Here is a 12,124-nt window from a genome sequence, read left to right on the forward strand (position 1 = left end):
TAATTAGTGTGAATTTGATGTTCTAATATTGACTGATCAGATTAGCTGTGTCAAACTCATATTCTTTACTGACCTCTAGAAATGAGACCTCTAATTTGTCTCAATCACTTTTAACTCTTCTAAATTTCTACAGAATTCAAGGCCCTTTTTTCCTGTTTAGGAAGTGACAGAATGCACCTTTACGTCTGATATATTTGTGGCATCCAAGAAGATGCTTAACCCACTTTTCTGTTCTAATCCAATAAGGCTGTGACTCTTTCCACAGAGTATTGATCAGACAAGTGGAGTGTATTAGAGTGTGTGTGTTCAAAGGTCAAATGATCCTCATACTCAATTTAAATTGCTTTTTAAATGTAAAGTTTTTTAAAGAAAAAAAACTTTTTTTTTTTTTCAAAATGAACAAATTTAAATAACAATACATCATCAATCCTTCTTCCAAAACATGTTTTTGTCTTACCCTGATTCATAAGCCTATTATAAGTGTTTAGATTTTAGACCTGTCGGGATAGTTTTCGTGAGAAATTGCGTACGTACGTCACTCACCCACAACGAGTGAGAAAAGTTGTAATGGAACACGAACCCGTAATAAAATCTTGAACCCGTTTTTTTATTTTTTTATTTTTTAAAAAGCACTGAACAGAGGAGAGTCTGCTGGCAAAAAGACAATGCCACAGAGCTTGTAATAAAACAAGAATCAACATTTGGCTTTTGAGCTGACGAGAACTGAGGGATTTGAAACGTTGTAAAAGCGACATGGAGATGGCATTTTTATTACTCAACAGGTGAGTAAGGTATTTTATTGAACAGATAACTTGCCATATGTAGCTCTCTAACAGAGTTCATTGTAAAGCATTATCTATTGTGAAGGGTCATATTTATCCGCACAGTCACGCAGAGCCAAAGCACAACCAAAATAATGTTCTTCCACAAAATGCTTGCAGTTTTGTTTTTTAACTCCTAGATGGCCAAATTAAAAGTTACATAATGTACCTCTAAAAGTTATAGAGTTTCAGAGTTCCATTTACTTTCTGTTCTGTTCTACTCTTACATTAATATAATGTTTTAATATGTTATTATTTTTCATGACCAGATCATATTTTCCCACGTCCTGTCATTTTTAACTCATAAATTTGTGGGTGCTACATGTTACACAGCAGAAAGGAATTTGTAGGGTTCTTGTGAGACAACCAAGGTCTGGTCATCCCCATAAAAATGGATACCTGAGAAATGCACTAATTTTCGAGTTCTGTTGCCAAGTCATACAAAATGACATCAGTGAGACCTTCCTTCTCAAGAACATTCAGTGCTGTAACTCTTAGAAGGAACAGAAAAGTGACAGGAATGTAATAAGGTGAGAATGCGCTTTTTATATAGTTTAAGTGAATATTCTGGGGCTGAACTAATTTTTTGTGATGAGTCACATACTGTAAAAATATATCTCACACAGGGTACATGTGGTTTAATAAAAGGGGGAAAAAATCAGATTATTCTGAGGTGTAACCCATATTAAACAGCAAATGAGAATAAAGCAAGCCCAAAAGGGGTTATAAGTCACTCACAGTGAGCTGTCATTGACAGTAGAAAATAAATGTAAATTTAATATCTAAACCCTGCACAAGAAAAAGGATTTCTGTCTAGAGAAGCTCACTAGACATAATGATAATGTTTCTCTGTATTAGATTTTGTGACCTTTAATGTATTTGTCATGATTGTCTCTTGTTATGATGTTTAGGACAACAGTGTCATTTCTTGTTTTTATATTGCAAAACATACAGTATCCACGGCAAAAAAAGTTCAGTCATACAATTTTGAATTCAAAGACCTTAAAACTAGACAGCAGGAAAAAAAAAAAGGACAACAAAAAATATTTGTTTATCTCAGCACTGATTTATAAATTGTGCTTTATTCAAAGTTCCAGTAGATGGCATTGTTCTGCATCAGATGCTCAAACCAGGTGGATTGTTCAAAAGATAAAGAAAAATCAGTAGCATATCTATATACAGTAGCTTGACACTGACAGTGTTGCTCATGAAGGCACTATGATAACTCAGTTGTGCAATAGCATCATAGAAATAAATAGCATCCCACATAATGAAAGTGTGTTGACCTTGCAAAATTCGATAAGAGCTTTTCATGTTGAATAGCTGCTTCACTCCAGTGATGTATCAAGGGCTATTCTTCGAAACATTTTCATACCGTGGCCTGTGGATAAAGGAAAACAGACTGCCAGCATGACTACAATACAATCGTGTGAATTATTCTATTACATTATGGTACCTTCAAAAAAAAAGGTCCTCACCTTGTCCTCATTCAGTCCGTCCAGACTCATTTGAGCTTAAAAATAACAATGGATTTGCTCCAGCACCGGTACAGACTGTTTTAATATGCTAATGCACCTGATGTAGCCTTAATCACACACTTCAGTTTGCTTTAACAAAGGTTTTGGGGCAGCGCCAAATAACACTTCAATGTTCTTTGATAGGGGTTGTGATAACAGCACACCTACCTTCACATTTACACACTTGAACACACTTACACACTCAGACACACAGCAAAAAGCATGCCTACTGACATTTGGTACATTAGGAAGCACAAATAACACATGCCAGAATGTACATACTAATTTGTATGCATGAATTAAATGCATAATTGATTGCTTTATTAATAATAGATAGATGAATACTGTACATATTAAAAGATTAATCTGCAATATGCAAGGATGTGACAGTATTCGGGCTGTGCTGTGTCAAGCTGAGTCGTCTATTGCAGTGAATGACGCTCTAGTTGCTTCAGTGGCATGGTTGCTATGGTGAATTTTCACATGGGCAACGGTGGATTGCACGTTCTCTAGTGCCCTCCACAGTATGTCATGCAGCTAACTATGAAAATGCTTTGGAAAAAAAAAACGTAGGTCTTTTATGCCTCTCTCTGCTCGTGAATCTCAATTATAAAGACAGTTTTCTTAGATTATATGAACATTATTCATAATCAAACCAGGTTAGAGGGATGTAATTGCAAAAGGAAATGTAGCTGATTTATTTTAATGGATATTGTATCACTAACTGGTAAGTATGGGATGTATTGATTGAAAACAGGTGTGCAGTCACCCCTGAAATGTCACATCTGTAAAGTCACTTTTCTTTAATCAGTGTGTCAAAATAAGATTTCAGATCATTTTGATATGAATCATTGATCGTCACAAACTGTTTAGATTTCCATTTTCCATTGGTTTTACATTGATGCTATCTTCATGGTGGATAGAGAAATGTAGCAGAGGGGAGTCTGTTGTATAAAACTGGGTAACACTTTATTTTGATGGTCCCCTTTAGACAGGGTTGCCAGGTTTTCACAAAACAACCCACCCAATTGCTACTCAAAACGAACCCCCTCCATGTTTTTGCTGGGGTTCCCCTGGTAAAATTTGCATTCCAGGGACAAAATATGATGTTATTTGAGGTTGCTTCAACCCGTGGACATGATAACCCGCAGCAGCAGTGTTAAAGTAGCCCAATTCCACAGGAAAACTGCAGACTTGGCAACACTGCCTTTAGACATTTTGTTAACTATCTAACATTGTACCTACATGTCAACTAACTCATACTAGATTATCAGTAGACTGTCTGCTTAATATCCGCTAACACTTTATAGTAATGGTCCCCCAACAGACATTCGATAAGTAACTTTGCAAGTACTGTACAGGTCAACTTATTCTACTAACCCAAACTCCTTTTTCTACTAACCCTAAACCTACCCCATAGTCTACTAATACTCTAATGCAGATTGGTTCCCAATTTTTTTCTGCCAGGCCCCCCTTTTATAGAGAAAAATATTTCTGTCGTAACAACTCTCTGAGTGTTTGGCATGGTATGACAATGTTGATATGTTTGGTCTTGGCAGAATACATCTACAATGCTGCTGCTGCTATTGTTGCTGCTGCTGTTGGTTTTTGCTGCTGCAGAGCAAATACAGGACTTGCTACTGCCAATAAATACACAATACGCTGCTGCTAACAAGTAAGACATGCTGCTGCCGTACGAAATAGCATACAAGAATTACCCGTAGCAGATCTACACAGGTGGCGCTGGGGAAGGTGGAGGGTTTCTGAAAGTGCACTGCAACTGCAACGGAAAATTCTGACAAGTATTTGAAAGTTGAGCAGCAAGATCATTGGCTACTGATACAGCAGGAACCAATCAGCTGTGCCCTCTAGAGAACGATGTGATTGCAAGCAGATTGAGTTAAGGGCCTATCAGCCTGCGCCATCTAAAGTTTCATGACAGAACTTAGTATTTTCAAGCCCCCCACCTAGATGCACCCAATTAAACATAACCTCTCTCAGACATGACCTTCCTTGCAGAATCCTTTAGGTGAAACATTGTACAAACAAACAAAAAGTTGGGACACTGTACAAATTGTGAATAAAAAAGGAATGCAATGATGTGGAAGTTTCAAATTTCAATATTTTATTCAGAATACAACATAGATGACATATCAAATGTTTAAACTGAGAAAATTTATCATTTTAAGGGAAAAATAAGTTGATTTTAAATTTCATGGCATCAACACATCTCAAAAAAGTTGGGACAAGGCCATGTTTACCACTGTGTGGCATCCCCTCTTCTTTTTATAACAGTCTGCAAACATCTGGGGACTGAGGAGACAAGTTGCTCAAGTTTAGGAATAGGAATGTTGTCCCATTCTTGTCTAATACAGGCTTCTAGTTGCTCAACTGTCTTAGGTCTTCTTTGTCGCATCTTCCTCTTTATGATGCGCCAAATGTTTTCTATGGGTGAAAGATCTGGACTGCAGGCTGGCCATTTCAGTACCCGGATCCTTCTTCTACGCAGCCATGATGTTGTAACTGATGCAGTATGTGGTCTGGCATTGTCATGTTGGAAAATGCAAGGTCTTCCCTGAAAGAGACGACGTCTGGACGGGAGCATATGTTGTTCTAGAACTTGGATATACCTTTCAGCATTGATGGTGCCTTTCCAGATGTGTAAGCTGCCCATGCCACACGCACTCATGCAACCCCATACCATCAGAGATGCAGGCTTCTGAACTGAGCGCTGATAACAACTTGGGTTGTCCTTGTCCTCTTTAGTCCGGATGACATGGCGTCCCAGTTTTCCAAAAAGAACTTCAAATTTTGATTCGTCTGACCACAGAACAGTTTTCCACTTTGCCACAGTCCATTTTAAATGAGCCTTGGCCCAGAGAAAACGCCTGCACTTCTGGATCATGTTTAGATATGGCTTCTTTTTTGACCTATAGAGTTTTAGCCATCAACGGCGAATGGCACGGTGGATTATGTTCACCGACAATGTTTTCTGGAAGTATTCCTGAGCCCATGTTGTGATTTCCATTACAGTAGCATTCCTGTATGTGATGCAGTGCCGTCTAAGGGCCCGAAGATCACGGGCATCCAGTATGGTTTTCCGGCCTTGACCCTTACGCACAGAGATTGTTCCAGATTCTCTGAATCTTTGGATGATATTATGCACTGTAGATGATGATAACTTCAAACTCTTTGCAATTTTTCTCTGAGAAACTCCTTTCTGATATTGCTCCACTATTTTTCGCTGCAGCATTGGGGGAATTGGTGATCCTCTGCCTATCTTGACTTCTGAGAGACACTGCCACTCTGAGAGGCTTTTTTTATACCCAATCATGTTGCCAATTGACCTAATAAGTTGCAAATTGGTCCTCCAGCTGTTCCTTATATGTACATTTAATTTTTCCGGCCTCTTATTGCTACCTGTTCCAACTTTTTTGGAATGTGTAGCTCTCATGAAATCCAAAATGAGCCAATATTTGGCATGACATTTCAAAATCTCACTTTCAACATTTGATATGTTATCTATATTCTATTGTGAATAAAATATAAGTTTATGAGATTTGTAAATTATTGCATTCCTTTTTTATTCACAATTTGTACAGTGTCCCAACTTTTTTGGAATCGGGTTTGTAGTTAATACAGTACTACAACTTCTCAACTTCAACGGGTTTCTCTTTGTGTTCGTGATGTGAAGTTTCTAAGTGGCGTCTTAGCTTGTTCAGCTTCATACTATTTTGAGGCACGCAACATGCTGTGGTTTTCTGTTTCAGTTTCTTCACTAGGTCTGCACGGCATGCAGTACACCACCTTTTTAATAAAGACACCCCATTTAATAAAGACACCCCCATGGTCTTGGGCACAAAAGCCTCAGGACTTTTTCTTAGTGGAGATGACGGCCCTCAAATCCGGTCTCCTTTTAGACTGCTGAACGTGGCGAGCCGGTCCCCAGTCTCTACGAGTGGGTGCCCGACAGCCCCTCCTCTTGAGTACGGTGGGGGAAAAATTTAACGAAGGCCTCCTCATATACGGAAATCTTTCAGCAGGTCAGCCTGCAACACCTCCATGGTGTGCAGAGCAGCACCAGCCTGATTAAAACGCTTTCCCCACCAACCTGGATGTTGTGTTCTGCACAGCTTGGTGGGGAGTGCAGCCGTTTTTAATGAGGATGAGCTCCCAGGGGAGAGATAGCCCACAAGCGTCTCTTCTACCTTAGGCATAATCATATAATCATATGCCCTTGCACCCACGATAGTTGAATAGGTCGACATCGAGAGCACAAAGACATGAAATGAATATGGTTTCCCCCATGAACAAGTTAACTCATCATGGAGGTCCTCGAAGCAGGGGAGAGACCGTCGCTCAGGCCCCTCCACTTGGCCACCAGAGAGAAATCTGTCCTCTAACTTTGAGCGTTTGGGGGTTTCTTGTTCCTGTGGTCAGTCTAGCTGCAACCTGGCCACTGCATGAGTCACCACCTCGAGTAACTCCTCATGTACTTTATCATTGTGGGAGGAGTGCTCGGAGGCGGCACTCACGAAATCCATCTAGCTAAAAACAAGAGATGCAGCATCCTCTGCCCGATCCGCACTCAGGGATGGGCCGCGAACACGAAGGTACGCATCTCTTGATTGCTTGCGACATGATGTTCTTTTACTCTTTTTACTCTTCAATGCGGTCCTGTTTCACGTGTATTTATAGCCATTCTTCAACTTACTGTAATGCATTTTGTCCACAGTGAAACATTCATCTGCACTTTAGCTGAACTTTAGTTAACTTTTTTATTTTACTTTTGTTACATTTTTGTTTATGCATATTTTCATTTTTCACAAAACTTAGTTCGAGATCAAACAATAATTGGGGGACCCCCTGCAGTACCACCACAGGCCCCCTGTGAAGACCTCTAGTTTACAGTGCATTCAGCCACACAACCATGCATGCTTGTAAAAGCACAGACTGATTTAGCCAAGTAGACACAAGTTCTTCAAAGATGCTGTCCCTGTCAGAACGATGCCTAATGAGTGCCATCCAAGGATGAGCTGAAGATGATTCACCCATTTCCTGTCTATTATACAGGAGGGACATCATTGAGTTTGCAAAGGCAGAAAAAAAATTCTGAGTGTACTTAGATTAACTCATATTTCATGAATATTGTCTGTCCCTACGTTTATTTATAATAGTGATGCATGTGATAAATCATATACTGTGACTTGTAAATGAATTACAAGATAATTCTGTCATCATTTACTCACTCTCATCTCACTCCAACTGTATATTATTTTAATTATTTGCTGAATAAATGTATTCCTTTCTACAAACAAACACTTTTGAACGGTAGTGTAAATCCTATTTTCCTCAAATGAACAACAGAAGCCAAGGTATTCTACCTAACATCTCCTATTGTGTTTCACCGAAGAAAAAATAATTATACAGGACTGAAAAGACATGGAGATGAGTAAATAATGAAAAGTGTTTTTTGCAGAAAACAAATGCTTTATATCCATTTTGCCTTGGGTATTTCAGCCCTTGTGGGTTTGAGCTTTTCTATCACTGCTTGTAACAGCACATTTACTTTACCACTCAATTCAAACTCTTCTGACTCTCATCCAGGCCAAGGCGTAACTTCCTACATACAGGCTGAGCTTCTGCCAGTTCTGCGCAGTTCTGTGTGTGCTGCCCAGCAGGGGGGAGGCTAACAATTTTTTTGTTTTTTTTTAAAAAAGGCTGCTGCACGTTCACATGCATGAGAACAGTTTCTTCCCCTGCAGGCAATGAAACCGCCTGCTGATCACTCCAATCCACAAGCAAACACTATACACATTTCTCTTTAATATTACAGTGGGGTCCAAGCAGAAACAAAACATGACATTTACAGCATCTCACAGAAGTGAGTACACCCCTCACATTTTTGTAAATATTTTATTATATTTTTCATGTGATAACACTGAAGAAATTACACTTTGCTACAATATAAAGTAGTGAGTGTACAGCTTGTATAACAGTGTAAATTTGCTGTCCCCTCAAAATAACTCAACACACAGCCATTAATGTCTAAACTGCTGAAAGTGAAATTGTCCAAATTGGGCCCAAAGTGTCAATATTTTGTGTGGCCACCATTATTTTCCAGCACTTCCTTAACCCTCTTGGGCATGGAGTTCACCAGAGCACTCATGCAGCCCCAGATCATGACACTCCCACCATCATGCTTGACTGTTGGCAAGACACACTTGTCTTTATACTCCTCACCTGGTTGCTGCCACACACGCTTGACACCATCTGAACCAAATAAGTTTATCTTGGTCTCATCAGACCACAGGACATGGCTCCAGTAATCCATGTCCTTAGTCTGCTTGTCTTCAACAAACTGTTTGCGGGCTTTCTTGTGCATCATTTTTAGAAGAGGCTTCCTTCTGGGACGGCAGCCATGCAGACCAATCTGATGCAGTGTGCGGCGTATGTTCTGAGCACTGACAGGCTGACCCCACACCCCTTCAACCTCTGCAGCAATGCTGGCAGCACTCATACGTCTATTTCCCAAACACAACCTCTGGATATGACGCTGAGCACGTGCACTCAACTTCTTTGGTCAACCATGGCGAGGCCTGTTCTGAGTGGAACCTGTCCTGTTAAACCGCTGTATGGTCTTGGCAACCGTGCTGCAGCTCAGTTTCAGGGTCTTGGCAATCTTCTTATAGCCTATGCCATCTTTATGTAGAGCAACAATTCTTTTTTTCAGATCCTCAGAGAGTTCTTTGCCATGAGGTGCCATGTTGAACTTCCAGTGACCAGTATGAGAGAGTGAGAGCGATAACACCAAATTTAACACACCTGCTCCCCATTCACACCTGAGACCTTGTAACACTAACGAGTCACGTGACACCGGGGAGAGAAAATGGCTAATTGGGCACAATTTGGACATTTTTACTTAGGGGTGTACTCACTTTTGTGGCCAGCGGTTTAGACATTAATGGCTGTATGTTGAGTTATTTTGAAGGGACAGCAAATTTACACTGTTATACAAGCTGTACACTCACTACTTTACATTGTAGCAAAGTGTCATTTCTTCAGTGTTGTCCCATGAAAAGATATAATAAAATATTTACAAAAATGTGAGGGGTGTACTCACTTCTGTGAGATACTGTAAGCCTCACAATAACTACCCAGCTAACAAAAATATGCTCTAAGAATGTTCCCAGTAGGTTATGAAAAGTTTTTTTTTTTTTTTTTTTCTGAATGTTCTCAGAACGTTCAAAACTTCCAATTTATGAAATGTTTTTAAATGGTTTCATTGGTTATATGAACGTTAACATTCCATTTTATCATTTTGCAAACATTATGGGAATGTTACTTTTGAATGTTCTCTGAACATGTTACTGAACAAGTAATAACATTTAAAAACAGTAAATTAATTGGATTTGTCAATACAAGTACAGAAACTTCTACATTAAAATGTAAGCAATAGTTCATTACTGTCATTATCTAACAATAAGTGTATATTACTCTCAGATCTTTTTAACACATTTACCATGTTTAAATTCACAGAATTTTCCTCAAAATCAGTGCAGAAATGCAAAAACAATCCACATATTCCAACATAGCCTATAATAAGCCAGATTTTAAAAAATATGGATTAGCATATTTTAGTAAACAGCAAGATTTTTTATCAGAAGTGTTTCTGTTACATCAATACTTCAGTTTATTTGCATTTCCAAAGCCTCTGTGTGGATCCTTGTAACAGGATTTGGGGGTCTCACACGGCATGACCTACATTTTCCACCATCACCATTTTCAGGTGTTTCAGCCCAAAGGACACACTGCTATGACCTTTCAGCTAAAGTTACAAATAAAAGCCTGAGAAAAATGCGAAACAGAAACAACAACAAAAAGAATAAATGGACTGTTGATCCTACAAAAAAGGTGAAAAGCAGACAAAACTCAGTGACGTGCACGAACTTGTGTCTGTTCTGAGAACATGGTGCTCACTACACGCTGCACACTGAGGTGAGAAGCATATAAAACAGCAGGATTGATCTATCTACTGAGGGAGGCGAGGAAAACAACCCTGCAGCAGAATGAATGAGACTGAATGATGATGTCCTCTACTTCATTACCAACACATTTGCTTTTGGATTGGCTCAACAAATTCAGACAGCAGCCAGACTGGAGTCAAGGGAGGTCCTTGGAAGCCCTCTTGCTGTATATCTGCTGATAAACCAGTGTCATTAGCTTTTTTCACATATTAAACTCAGGTAAATTATTGTAAAATTATCTGATTGACTTTTCCGGTACATACAGTACACCATAACCACATTTACACATTAAACTTCTAATCGCAAAAAATCATGTCTGCTGTTCACACAAGCAATAGCTTTCCGTCTTTTTTACCATTAAGGTAGCCTACCCTTCACACATCAGTAGGTAAAAACTGTGATGGCAATAATCAAAAATTACCTTTAAAGTTGGCATGAAACGGAAGTTGTGATAGTATTTTCTTCCCTATTGTGATATATATATATCTATGGAAGATAGATTCTGCCACTAAATAAAAAACAAAAAAGGTAATTGCGAGTTTGCATCTCACATGAAATGTGAGACTTTTTTTCTCAAAATTGCGAGATTTAAACTCACAATTGTTGAGTTATAAAGTCAGAATTGCGCGATATAAAGTTAGAATTGCGAGATATAGTCTCAATTCTGACTTTTTTTCCTCAGAATTGCGATATATAAACTTGCATTTCTGACTTTTTTTCTCAGAATTGTGAGCAAGAAAAAACAGTCAGAATTGTGGGATAAAAAGTCACAATTAGGCCTACGTTTTTTATTTTTTATTTCGTTCTGGAAACAAGCGTCCATATTAAAGGGTTAGTTCACCCAAACATAAAAACTCTATTATTTATTAATATTATAAAGCGACGAGAATATTTTTATTTTTGGTGCGCCAAAAAAAACAAAATAACGAATTATTTAGTGATGGCCGATTTCAAAGCACTGCTTCAGGAAGCTTCGGAGCATAATGAATCAGCGTGTCGAATCCGCAGTTCGGAGCGCCAAAGTCACGTGATTTCAGCAGTTTGGCGGTTTGACACGCGATCCGAATCATGATTCAACACGCTGATTCATTATGCTCCGAATCTTCCTGAAGCAGTGTTTTGAAATCGGCCATCACTAAATAAGTCGTTATTTTTTTTTTTTGGCGCACCAAAAATATTCTCGTCGCTTTATAATATTAATATTGAACCACTGTTCTCACATGAACTGATTTAAATATGTTTTTAGTACCTTTATGGATCTTGAGAGAGGAAATGTCATTGCTCCCTATGTAGGCCTCACGGAGCCACCGATTTAAACAAAAATATCTTAATTTGCGTTCCGAAGATCAACGAAGGTCTTACGGGTGTAAAACGCCACGAGGGTGAGTAATAAATGACAGAATTTTCATTTTTGGGTGAACTAACCCTTTAATATATCTGACTGAAACGGCTTATTGAACAAGAAATAATGTAGAGCGAGACTTGATTTTGTCCATCAGAAATTGATTGGAAGATTGTTGATTGCAATCGTTGTGGATCTCATGTAAGTGACAGATATAAAGTCAATGAATTTGCAATTGTGAGATATAAGGTCACATGAAATAAAATCAAAATGATGAGTAATAAAGTTGGAATTTTGAGATATGAGGTCACATATGAGATATAACATGAGAAATAAAGTTGCAGTTGTGACATACAAAGTAAACATTCTTAGAAATAAAGTTGTAATTATGAGACATAAAGTCACATTATGAGATTA

Source organism: Ctenopharyngodon idella, chromosome 2 (assembly GCF_019924925.1).
Source record: "Ctenopharyngodon idella isolate HZGC_01 chromosome 2, HZGC01, whole genome shotgun sequence".
Taxonomy (NCBI): Eukaryota; Metazoa; Chordata; class Actinopteri; order Cypriniformes; family Xenocyprididae; genus Ctenopharyngodon; species Ctenopharyngodon idella.